A 13,601-nucleotide genomic window follows, 5' to 3' on the forward strand; every position below is an offset into this window, starting at 1 on the left:
AGAAGTCCAAGATCAAGGTGCCAGCACGAACATGTTTTGATGAAGGCACTCTTCCTGGTTTAAAGTCAGCACCTTCTAGCTGTGTTTTCACATGGTGGGAGGGGCTAGGGAGCTCTGCGGTGTCTCTTTTGCATGGGCACTAATCCCATTCACCAGGGTTCTACTTTTATGACCTAATCATTCCCCAAAGGTCCCATCTTCTAACACCATAATTTTGGGTGTTTGGATTTTAACATATGAATTTGGGAGGAACAAATATTCAGACCATAGCAGGGCCCCAAAATCTGCATTTCTAACTAGTACCCAGGTGATGCTAATATTGCTGTTTCAGGAACCACATTTTGAGAACTACGCTGTGGAGTACAGGCTTCCCAGTTGGCTCAGTGGTGAAGAATCCGCCTGCCAATGCAAGAGACACAGGTTCAATCCTTGCATCAGGACAATTCCCTGGAGGAGGAAATGGCAACCCATTCCAGTATTCTTGCCTGGGAAATCCCATGGACAGAGGAGCCTGGTGGGCTACAGTCTGTGAGGTCACAGAGTCAGATGCAACTGAACATACACGCACTCTGTGAAGGACAGATAGTTTAACAAATCCTGTGATAAGTTATTCGTGGTAAAATATGGGGGAAAACATGAGATACAGAGAAACAGTACTAAAGATGTGAATTGCAGCTCAGCTATTTTTTGGCTATGAGAAAATGAAGTTATTTTAGCTTTAGTTTCATAAATAAGAATCAAAGTGCCTACCTCATAGAATTACGAAAATTAAATGAGATGGTGCTTGTAAAGTACTCAACACCTCCCTGGAACACAAGAAGCATGCAATAAATATCAGCAATTAGATATTAAAACACATCACTATTAGATATTAAAACAATATAAAAACAATATAATCAAAGCAAGGAAAACAACAGACCAGACAATGATGTGTGTATGTATTACTTAATGATTTATGTATGTGACATTCAACTGAATGTACACAAGAAATTCATTGCGTAAGTGGTGTTGATGTAACTGGCCATTTACCTGGAACAAAACAAACTAGATCCCCATCACACACTATACTTTAGATTGATTTCCAACAGGAATAAGTACTTTAAGTATATACATTTTTAAAACCTCAAAAAATATTAAAATAAACTTTAGGAGAATACATTTGTGTAACATTCTGGTGGAGTAGGAGGGATCTTACTTATAAATATCTAACTTATAAATGAGATCTAACTTAAAAATGAGAGAAAACCCAGAAACTATAAAAGAAAAAAACAAATATTTCTGAGTATACATTAAGATACACCTTAAAAATAAAAATGAAGATATATACATAAAATTTTTCAATATGTGATGACAGGTTATCCCTAATGGTTAAAAAAAAAAAAAAAACTAGCAATCAAATAGATTTTTTAAAAAGTGACAAAGGACATGCAAATTCACAAAAAAGGAAATTTAGATGGCCGACTGCATTAGAACAATTAGATATAATTTTTCCCTCAGAACTGTAAAAGCTTTTTTTAAAGTGCTGGAAAGCATTTTGGAAAATGAGCTCTTTTATAAATTAGTGGTGGGTACTTAAATGGCTATAGTATCTTTTGAGTTATTTAGGTACAACTATTACTAAAAATAAAAATAACTGTTCCTAATAATAGTTTCAAATACACAAACCAGAAACTGGCAGAAAGAAGGGCAAGAGGACAAATAACTTTTCCAATGTGAGTTTACCTGTCTCGGTAAATAATTGAGCAGAGAAAATAATATGGAAATACATTCGCTATGAAACAATATAATTATTAAAGAACACACATTGCTTTTCCGTAAAAAATGTGTGACATTTATGAAAACTGACCCTGAACTGGGCCATAAGCAATTTTTACCCTCGAGCCTCACCCAGAGGCATTATTTGAAATAAGAATGCCCTTCTGAATAATTCACGGGTCAAAGAAAAAATTGAAATTCAAAAAAAAAGACAAAAACAAAAACCCAAACACTGAGATGTGAGCAATAAGGAAAATGCTTGTGAATGTTTAGAAAACAAGCTCATGACAGACCCCATGCTGACGCCCCAAGCCCTACCACTGACCACAGACTTCCATCACTGGGCCCAAAAATCATCTTAAAGATACTCATCGTTGCCCAGAACCCCATCAGTGAACCAATCAAGGGACGCCACAGACCCGAGCCCCCACCACTGAAGCCAAAAACCATCATCACTAACTCCACGGACAAGCCTTCCATCACTGACCTCACGAACTCCTAATCAAGACCAACCAAAATCACCACAGAGACCTCTCGGAAATAAAGTGTGAAAATGCTCCCCACACAGCCGCAAAAAAAAAAAAAAACAAAACCAAAAACCCTCCGCGAGGCACTTCCGCTTCCAGTCAGACCTCTAGCACCGCCCCTTACGGATGGTTGGCATTGCGCATGCCCCGGATTACTTTGACAGTCGCGTTCAACAGGGCGAAGAGACGTTAAGAGACTTTGTGCGGTTTCCCGGGGGCGGGGCGTGGAGCGCTGTTGGGTAGAGAACATGGCTGCACCCAATGGTGCTTCTGCGAGCGGGCCGCCATCTTAGAAGTGTGTCCATTCCGTACACCGGAGAAAAAGCCCTCGGTTGGTTTTTAGAGTAAGGCAAGGCTTACTACCCCTCCAGTATTCTTGCCTGGAGAATCTCATAGAAAAGGAGTCTGGCGGGATACAATCCATACGGTCGCAAGAGTGGGTCACGACTTAGCGACTAAACAACAGCAAGGGATTGATTGCCGCAGGGACAAGCACTCAGGGAGTGTGGAGAGGTCGGAATGGGAGTCCACCCCTGGATGAAACGACTTGACAGAGAAATGTTAGAATGGGCAATCCGCTGAGGAAGGGTAGTACAGCCTTTAATGCAAGAAAGCACTGGGGCAAACAGGATTAGAAGTTAGAATATAGTCCTGAGCTCTACGGTGGCTCAGATGGTAAAGAATCTGCCTGCAATGTAGGAGACTAGAGTTCGATTCCTGGGTAGGGAAGATCCCCTGGATAAGGGAATGGCAACCCACTCCAGTGTTCCTGCCTGGAGAATTCCATGGACAGAGGAACCTAGCGGGCTGCAGTCCCTGGGATTGCAAAAAGTGGCACACGACTGAGTGACTAACACAGGAAGGGCTGGTGGGGGGAATGGAGACTTGAATCCCCATTAATCTTCACTAGCCTTCACCTTAACAACCGCAAGGAAAACTATAGTAGGCGACAACAATAAAATAATAATAGTCTTTAAGATGGTCGTGCACGTGCTAAGTCGCTTCTTTCCTGTGCAACTCTTTGTGACCCTATGGACTGCAACCCACTAAGCTCCTCTGTTCATGGGATTCTCTAGGCAAGAACACTGGAGTGGATTGCCATGCCCTCCTCCAGGTCAATGTGTGGCTAAAAGTACTTAAGGAAAACTATTATTTTTATTTACTTCTTAATTAAAATCTAAGTAATAACAGTGTCCTTACTATATAAATGAAGCCTTAAGTCCCATCTCTGACTCCTCTGTAACTTCTCCTATATGGAAATTCTGGAGCAGCTAACACTCTCCCCATCCCCATCCCCTGTTTTTTATGGGGGGGTGAGGTGGGGGGGGAGGGCTGTGAGTGTAAAGTCCACAAAGACAGTAGTTAACAATACTGTATTATATACTTGAAAATTGCTAATAGAGTAGATCCTAAATGTTCTTACCATATACACCCACACCCACACACACACACACCCCCCACACACACAAGGTAGTTATGTGAGGTGATGGATGTGTTAACTAACCTTACTGTGGAAGTTATTTCTCAATATATCAATGTATCAAATCATCATGTTATGTGACAGTTATATCTCAACAGCTGAAAAAAATAAATTATCTCTCATCTTAATTATAATAACCCCTATATGGTTTACTCACAGCTACATGCAACCTAATATATCACCTTTCTTTTTTCTCCTTGATAACAGAATCCAGACTTTAATTGAAGCAGCAATGTGCCCAGCTGAAGGATTATCCTGCCTCCCTTGTATATCCTGACTCCCATGGATATGTTCATGTGATTAAGTTTCCATCCCTGAGATGGAGGCAAAAGTGTTGTATAGTACCTTCTGTAATATCTCCTGAGAGGGCTGCTTGAAGCGAGATGACCCAAATGAAAGGTCCACACTGCTTATCTTCTATCAGCTTTTTCTTTCTTCCTTCTTCCCAGAATGCAGACATATTTGCTGTAGTGGCAGTAGGCTTTTCAGATCATGAAGTAACCTTGAAGATGGAAATGTAAAAGAAAAATTGCATTGGACAAGTTAAACAGGCAAGGAAGACCTGATCGAAACTATTGCAGTAGGGCTCAAGTCTATTCATATAGGAGAGAGAGAATGAACTCAGTTCTAAATACAATAATAAGGACAGCTCAGGACAGCTAACAGGCAGGTCAAAGAAGTCAATGGATGGAAAATTACTAAGAAGAACTTGGTTATAGATATTAAGAATTGGGGGGATTCTTGTTAAACTTGTTTGGCAGTCTTCTTGCTGAACTGGGTTCAGCAGGCCAAGGACAGAATGCCAAGGCCTCAGAGAGTTCTCGTTCAAGAGTTTGGTCAGGGAGGAAGTCCTTGTCAGAGCTCCATGTTAAGATAATAGAGTGGTAAGAAAGGAGCATGCATTCTTAAGACAAGGAAAGGAAATAGGAGGTATCAAAAATTGCAAACCCCAGAAGAACAAATGAAAAAGAAATATAACTAATAAACTGATTTGCCAACAATGGAGGGATTAAAAGAAATCAACTGTGAACAAAAATTAATTGTATGTTAGCAATAATCCATCAGAAAATAGAAAAGAAAAAATATTCCATTTGAGCAATTTTAAAAGTTCTAAGAAATAACTCTAAGAGGAGATTTCAGAGATTTTCATGTATAAAACTGTGAAATCCTAATGAAGGACCTAAAAGATCTCAATAAAGGGATATATATCCCACGTTTATGGAATGGATGCTTAATATAGGAAAAATGTCAACTCTTGCCATATTTAATATAGATTCAAGGCAATTCCAATGAAAATCTCAAAAGGATTTTTTATTATTTGACAAGATTATTAAAGATGGGTATACCAGTATATTTATGTAAGAAGCATAGCAAAGAATATTCTGATGAAAGGAGAAGAAAGGGACTTCACATTATAAGATATTAAATTGTAAAACTAAACTTTAAAAACAGAGTATTTTATATAACAACTGAAATAGAAAAAGAATGTAAGAACAAGAAACAGAATCATGTGTACCTGAGAATTCAGTAATTCTGTAACTGTTTATCCTCTTTCCTCTTATTTTTGCATCTTATTTAAGAAATCCCTTCCACCTCAAAGTCTTAAAGATATTTACCTGTATTTTCTACTATAGGTGGAAAATGTGATGCAATATAAAATACCCAGCATAACTTTCAAAGTATTCTTACCAAAAGTGCTCAACCTGAATCTAAACAAGGTATTAGAGCTAACTTCCAGGTAATATAGGTCACAAAGGAACAAATTAAGAAATACTTTAAGTTTAAAGAATCAGAAAAATTCAGAATGTGGAATATTCTGTAAGACCAATGGAACAGACTCTTAAAATTTTGTATCAGAAAAAAAATGGTTCTAGATCAAGAGGGATAAAGTAAAAGAACAACTAAATGCAATGCATGTATCTTGACTGACTTCGGGTTCCCTGTCCTGGCTTTAAAAAAAAAAACAAACAAGCACGCTTTTTTAAAAAAACTGAGGACTTCCCTGGTGGTCCAGTAGTTAGGAATCCACTTGCCAATGCAGGGGACATGGGTTTGATCCCTGGTCTGGGATCATGCCTTGGGGCAGCCAAGTCCTGCACCACAACTCCTGAAACCCAGGCACACTAGGGCCCGAGTTTTGCAACAAGAGAAGCCATCACAATAAGACACAATAAGAATAGCTTAGAGAATAGAGAACAGCCCCAAAGCCCCAGCTCACTGTAACTAGAGAAAGCCCACATGCAGCAACAAAGACTCAGTGCAGCCAAAAATATAAATAAATAAATTTTTTAAATAATCATACAAAAAATAAAGAAAAACTCTGAAAGTAATTTGGGGGCACAAATGGAAAAAATTATTAACATGGATTGAATATTATATGATACTTCAAAACTATTCTGCTTTTTCTTAGGTGTGGCATGGTAATATTCTTTTGGTTATATAGAATGTTCTTATGCTTAGCAAAAACATAATGAAATATTTAGGGGTGAAGAATGATGTTTAAAACTATTCAAGTCAGTCAGCACACCTTACAGAAAACCTGCCAGTTAAAAGTTTTCTAGGATTAGAATTCCTCTTGATTTTTATTTTTTTATACCAAAACTTCATAGAATATATTTAATCCCCAATACAACATCTTCCAGCCAATAATTAATAATAAGGAGGGAAAAGTAACAAAATGATGTATGGGGAAAGCCCCTATGTACACTGTAAATACAAATGGTACTCCATCAGAATAAGGTATAGATAGTATAAAAAGTGTTTCTTAAAAAAATAAAAATTAAAAAAAATTTTTAAAAAAAGTGTTTTTTGTTGTTACTTAGTCGATAAGTTGTGTCTGATTCTTCACGACCCCATGACCGTAACCCACCAGGCTCCTCTGTCCATGGGATTTTCCAGGCAAGAATCCTGGAGTAGGTTGTGATTTCCTTCTCCAGAGGATCTTCTGGACATAGGGATCAAACCCGAGTCTCTTGAGTCTCCTCCATCCATCTGGCAAGCGGATTCTTTACCACTGTGGCACCTGGAAAACCCATAAAAAGTGTGCCAAGGGTCAACAAAACAGACGCATAGCCATATTAATTGCTATGAAGTAAGATGTTAAACACTTTAAATCCTAATGTGACAGTTTGTTACTTACAAGCATTGTATTTATTCTGTTTTACTTGTATTTTAGAAAATTGCTTGGGGACTTGGGGCTATTTTTAACATTTAAATTTTATCCAGTTAAAATAATGAGAGGACTTCCCTGGCAGTCCAGTGGTTAAAATTCCATGCTTCTACTATAGAGGGCTTGGGTTCAATCTCTGGTTGGGGAAGTTCAGCATGCTCCGCAGTGTGGCCAAAAAAAAAAAAAAAAAAGATAATGGGAAATGACTTCTTGTTTGGTATTTTGTGCACAGATATTTACACACACAAATATACACACAAGCTAATAATTATACCAAATGTCAATAATTGTTGCATTTAAGAAGTAGATATATGTCAGAAGATGTTTCTTTCAAGTTTTCTGTTTGAATTTTTCAAGATAAAAAGTAGCAAAAAGATTAAAAAACAGTTTTAAATTATATACCTTTATGACTATGAAGAAGAAGTCATTTTAAACAAAGTAAGTCAGGGATCTCCCTGGTGGTCCAGTGGTTAAGAATCTGGCTGCCAGTGCAGGAAACATGCATTCCATTCCTGGTCAGGGAAGATTCCACATGCTGCGGGGCAACTGAGCCCATGCTCCATGACAAGAGAAGTCACACCAATGAGAAGTCTGTGCACCACAATAAGAGAACAGCCCCCACTCTCCTCAACTAGAGAAAGCCCATGTGCAGCAACAAAAACCCAGAGCAGCCAAAAATAAATAATTTTTTAAATAAAATACTACAGAAAAAAATTCAGAGAGGACTAGATGAACTAAGATTGGCAAATGGTTGATAACTGTTAGAGCTGAAAGGTACATGGGTTGGGTGGGTAAGAAGGGGGTGTTCGTACTATTCAGTCTACTTTTGTGTTTGTCTAGAAGTGTTTAAGATAAAAAGTTAAAATAACACATGTTTTGTTTGGCCAGATTATATACGGACACATGTACATATTAAACTATACAAAAAATTAATATAAAAATGAAGTGTATGTAAAAGGAGAAGGGGGTGATGGCTCAGAGAAAAGACACTGTAATTTGCATTTGCTCTCAGTGTGAGTTGTAAATGTCCTTTGCTTTCTGTTATTCTGCTCTGGTAGAATACAAGGCTGTCTCACCAGAGTATGAACTTCTGTTTCTTCAGAGCCCTCTATTACTTACTGGTCTCTTTTTAGGTCTTGGGGTTCTTCTTGTCTATAAACAACTGAAAAACCAAGATCAGGCTCCAAAATGTTCAGAAATTATGTACTGTTGTCAGTTTCTTCACTTCTGAAGGAGCTAAAAAAAATCTAATGGTCCCTGGTTGCCTTCAACACAGCTACGGCTGCAGTCATTGCTCGTTCTCAGTTATCTTTTCTTCTAGTCTTGTCAGTTGACCAGTGTTCTCTGGGCTTTTATTTATTTTTCAACGTTTCTTTTCTCTAAGGCTAGATTCCAAACCCATAAATTCTGAGGTCTGGCAGAGCATCCTTTGCACAAGACTACCTCTATTGCTTCCCAGATGACCACCTGATAACCCAAAGTCTCACTCCCTCACCCCTTGGTATAACAGGAGGCAAAAATAAAAAAAAGGAATGCCGAGAATTATCAAGCATCACTAGTGAGTTTCAAGAAGTTCAAGGTGGCTAAGAGCTGTCCTAATCGTTAGGCCCACAATGTGGGGGAAAGCTGTTGAAAACAGTTTGTCCTTTCCATGTGTCCTAAAAAAATGACATTGTGAGTTCATTTGCTCTTCGGACATTGTGTAAACATTCAAGATGATGGAAATGTTAAAAAAAAAAAAAAATGATGACCGGCAAAAAAAAGTCTTCCAAATATTAAGTTTGATGCTGATAAATCTTTAAGTTTTACAAACTTTTTATTTTTAGACATCCTCATGCATGCGTGCTTAGTCACTCAGTTATGTCCAACTCTTTGCAACCCTTCGGACTCTAGTCTGTCTGCCAGGCTCCTCTGTCCATGGGATTTTTTCAGGCAAGAATACTGGAGTGTGTTGCCATTTCCCTCTCTAGGAGAGCTTCCCAATCCAGGGATCGAACCCTGGTCTCCTACATTGTAGGTGGATTGTTTACCGTCTGTGCCACTAGTCATCCTAGTGTGGGTGAAATACTATCTCATTTTGGTTTTGATTTGCATTTTCCTAATACAAATAACACCTAATGGTGTTGAATATTTTTTAGCGTGCTAATTGGTTATTTGCACATTTGTTTTCTTTGAAGATATGTCTATTCGAATATTTTGGCCATTTGAAAATTTGAGTTATTTATCCTTTTCTAGAGTTGTAACCATTCTCCATATATCATGAATACAAATTCCTTATCAGATATATGATTTGAAATTGGGTTGTCTTTTCACTTTCTTGGTGTCCTTTGAAGTACACAGGTGTCATTACCAGGTTGAAGGAGTTCTCTTCTATTGCTGGTTTGAATGTTTGTTTTGTTTTTTAAACCATGAATTGTTACTGGGTTTTATCAAATGCTTTTTTGGATCTATTGAGATGATCATGTGGCTTTTGTTTTCATTCTGCTAATAGAATGAATTATTTTGATTGGTTTACATATGGTGGACCACGCTTGTATTCCTAGAATAAATTTGGTTATTTGTATCATATTCAGTTCAGTTCAGTTGCTTAGTCATGTCCGACTGTTTGTGACCCCATGAACCGCAGCACGCCAGGCCTCCCTGTCCATCACCAACTCCCAGAGTCCACCCAAACCTATGTCCATCAAGTCAATGACGCCATCCAACCATCTCATCCTCTGTCATCCCCTTCTCCTCCTATCCTCAATCTTTCCCAGCATCAGGGTCTTTTCCAATGAGTCAGCTCTTCACATCAGGTGGCCAAAGTATTGGAATTTCAGCCTCAACATCAGTCCTTCCAATGAACACCCAGGACTTATCTCCTTTAGGATGGACTGGTTGGATCTCCTTGCAGTCCAAGGGACTCTCAAGTGTTCTCCAACACCACAGTTCAAAAGCATCAATTCTTTGGTGCTCAGCTTTCTTTATAGTCCAACTCTCACATCCATACATGATTACTGGAAAAACCATAGCCTTGACTAGATGGACCTTTGTTGACAATGTAATGTCTCTACTTTTTAATACGCTATCTAAGTTGATCATAACTTTCCTTCCAAGGAGTAAACGTCTTTAAATTTCATGGCTGCAATTGCCATCTACAGTGATTTTGGAGCCCCCAAAAATAAAGTCAGCCACTGTTTACACTGTTTCCACTGTTTCCCCATCTATCTGCCATAAAGTGATGGGACCAGATGCCATGATCTTAGTTTTCTGAATGTTGAGCTTTAAGCCAACTTTTTCACTCTCCTCTTTCACTTTCATCAACAGGCTTTTTACTTCTTTTTCACTTTCTGCCATAAGAGTGGTGTCATCTGCATATCTGAGGTTATTGATATTTCTCCCAGCAATCTTGATTCCAGCTTGTGCTTCCTCCAGCCCAGCGTTTCTCATGATGTACTCTGCATAGAAGTTAAATAAGCAGGGTGACAATATACAACCTTGACGTACTCCTTTTCCTATTTGGAACCAGTCTGTTGTTCCATGTCCAGTTCTAACTGTTGCTTCCTGACCTGCATACAGGTTTCTCAAAAGGCAGGTCAGGTAGTCTGGTATTCCCATCTCTTTCAGAATTTTCTACAGCCTATTGTGATCCACACAGTCAAAGGCTTTGGCATAGTCAATAAAGTAGAAATAGATGTTTTTCTGGAACTCTCTTGCTTTTTCCATGATCCAGCGGATGTTGGCAATTTGATCTCTGGTTCCCCTGCCTTTTCTAAAACCAGCTTGAACATCTGGAAGTTCACGGTTCATGTATTGCTGAAGCCTGGCTTGGAGAATTTTAAGCATTACTTTACTAGCGTGTGAGATGAGTGCAATTGTGCAATAGTTTGAGCATTCTTTGGCATTGCCTTTCTTTGGGATTGGAATGAAAACGGACCTTTTCCAGTCCTGTGGCCACTGCTGAGTTTTCCATATTTGCTGGCATATTGAGAGCAGCAATTTCATAGCATCATCTTTCAGGATTTGAAATAGCTCCACTGGAATTCCATCACCTCCACTAGCTTTGTTCATAGTGATGCTTCCTAAGGCCCACTTGACTTCACATTCCAGGATGTCTGGCTCTAGGTGAGTGATCATCTTTCTTATATGTTTTTGGATTCCATTTGCTAGTAATTTTTGTGTCTATCTTCAAAAACAATATTTGCCTCTGGTTCTTTTCTCTCCTAATATCTTTATCTAAATTTGGCATCAGGGTAATACTGGTCTTAAAAATATAGTCGAGATGTTTTCAATAGCTTTTGAGCATTTATTTTGTATAAGTGAATCTACACATTTTCCCTGATCCATATGATATTCCTGAGAAGAAGATACGTTTATCAAGATTTTTGATGACGTTGTGCATGCAGCACAAGTCCTTTACTCAAGGTTGCAAATAGTAATTTTCAGAACTGGGATTTGAATCTCAGAATTGTCATAATCTGAAGTCTACAATCTTCCTGAAAGTTTTAGTCGCTCAGTCGTGTTCAACTCTTTGTGACCCCATGGACTGTAGCCTACCAGGCTTCTCTGTCGATGGGATTTTCTAGGCAAGAATACCGAAATGGGTTGCCATTTCCTACTTCAGGAGATTGCCATTTTCTACTTCTTCTCGACATGGGGATTGAACCCTGTGTCCTTGTGTCTCCTGCGTTGGCAGGCAGGTTCTTTACCATCTGAGGCACAAGGGAAGTTCACAGTCTTCCTAACAAGCCATTTTATTGCACATGTTTCTTTGTTACCCAGTTCTTTTCTTCCCTCATCTCTGTAACTGGTGCATCCATACCCTGCTTTCTTGTCCTAAGAATGTCTCCTGCAAATTCTGCTTCATCAAGTCCTACTCATTCTACTCTCCTTTCTCTATCTTCTTCCACTTATTCCAGGCTCAGCTAAAACTTTAGTGTCTTTTTTCATTTGCTCTAGTTTCAGCTATTTTTACATTTTAATCACCATCCTGTTTATTCTGTTAGAAGAAACAAGCCTATCCTTTATAGTACTGCCCTTGCTTCTCAAGTCACCCTAGTTCACATCTTCATTTTAGGGTGATCCTAAATTATACCTATACCTGAATTTCAACTTGATTGTTAACAAAAATATTTGACATTCATTTTCTTGATTATCCTCTTGGCTTTGTTCCACTGACTTCTGGTGCTAAATTTTATTGAGTAGAAACTTGACACTAGCCTATTTCTCTCTCTTAAGCAACTGAAGTTTTTCTCTGATGCTGGAGTCTTCTTCTAGCTAGGATCAATAACTGAGACATATCTATTTTATGGATAAATTTTTCTTTAAACATGACTCCTGATCTTGGTGCATGAGTTCCGTATGTTATTCTCCTTGACCTCTACTCTCTTCATGGCAGTTTCCTCTCTTAAGTTTATCCTTCAAGATAAACACCTGCTGCTCCTGCTGCTGCTAAGTCACTTCAGTCGTGCGTCTGTGGTCCCCCGACTCCATGCAACCACATAGATGGCAGCCCACCAGGCTCTGCCATTCCTGGGATTCTCCAGGCAAGAACACTGGAGTGGGTTGCCATTTCCTTCTCCAATGCATGAAAGTCAAGTCGCCCAGTCGTGTCTGACTCTTCGAGACCCCATGGATGGAGGGACCTGGTAGGCTGCAGTCCATGGGGTCGCTAAGAGTCAGACATGACTGAACGACATCACTTTCACTTTTCACTTTCATGCGTTGGAGAAGGAAATGGCAACCCACTCCAGTGTTCTTGCCTGGAGAATCCCAGGGACGGGGGAGCCTGGTGGGCTGCCATCCATGGGGTCACACAGAGTCAGACACGACTGAAGTGACTTAGCAGCAGCAGCATATGGACCCTTCCAATGTGGGGCCAAGGAGTCGTGTTTCCAGTCCTTGACCACACCTGATCCCCAGGCACAAATTCGTGAATCTGTTCCCCATGGGGGAATGGCACCCTTTCTTGTACAAACTTAGTTACCTGATTTATTACCTTACCCAGTTGTTCCATCTGTGGTGAAATCTCATCTCCCCTTACCTGAGGCAAATTTGTGGACACCTGTTTTATTATGGGAGGGGGCCTCCCATACACAATTTTGTACAGAGAAGAGCCATGGGACTGTGGGGTCATCCTGAGTCTGAGCAGAACCGTCGGAAACAAGTCCACCCAGGAGCAGTCAGTCTCTAAGATCCACTTGGAGAGTGTCTCTTTAAGTGTCCGGTTGGTTCCTTCCACCATCCCAGAACTCTGGGGCCTATATGCTGTATGTAATTTCCACTTGATGTTTAAAGTTTTGCTTACTTATTATACTAAATCAGCTACAAAAGCCCGGCCATTGTCCGATCCAATGCTGGTAGGAAATCCAAATCTGGGAACTTCTCCCTAATCAGGCACCAGGCTACTTTTGATGCCCTTTCAGTCCAGGTAGGAAAAGCTGCTATCCATTCCGAGAACATACATACCATGACCAGCAGCTAATGGTACTGTTGGTGAGGTTTCATTTCAGTGAAGTCCACTTCGAGGTGTTCAAAGGGCAGCGTGCCTTTTAGCTGAATCCATGGAGGTTTCTATCTGTGCTGAGAGTCAGCATTGACCTGTGAGCAGGCAATGCAGTTCTGAGATTTTGTCCTGCATAGGGAAGAGAGGCGGGGAGCCAAGAAATATTTTCAAATTAGCTCTTCCAGT

At 39.6% G+C, this 13,601-nt stretch overlaps 1 protein-coding gene and 1 long non-coding RNA gene across 4 annotated transcripts in view; one reads left to right on the forward strand and one right to left on the reverse strand.

Moving 5' to 3' along the window:
• Nucleotides 1–2,346, reverse strand: part of ZNF585A (zinc finger protein 585A) — an 18,311-nt gene extending 15,965 nt beyond the window's left edge. For all 3 annotated transcript variants that reach the window (XM_059877063.1, XM_059877062.1, XM_024978683.2), the window contains exons 1-2: nt 2,243–2,346; nt 751–806 (exon numbers count right to left, since the gene is read on the reverse strand). The gene's annotated coding sequence lies outside the window, so the exon portion shown is untranslated. The remainder of the gene's footprint in view (nt 1–750; nt 807–2,242) is intronic.
• Nucleotides 2,347–2,473: 127 nt separating this feature from the next.
• On the forward strand, nt 2,474–4,175 carry LOC112442199 (uncharacterized). The gene is made up of 2 exons (XR_003030211.2): nt 2,474–2,613; nt 3,970–4,175. It is a non-coding gene; the product is annotated as an uncharacterized lncRNA (long non-coding RNA).
• The last annotated feature ends 9,426 nt before the right edge of the window (nt 4,176–13,601 follow it).

Source organism: Bos taurus, chromosome 18 (genome assembly GCF_002263795.3).
Source record: "Bos taurus isolate L1 Dominette 01449 registration number 42190680 breed Hereford chromosome 18, ARS-UCD2.0, whole genome shotgun sequence".
Taxonomy (NCBI): Eukaryota; Metazoa; Chordata; class Mammalia; order Artiodactyla; family Bovidae; genus Bos; species Bos taurus.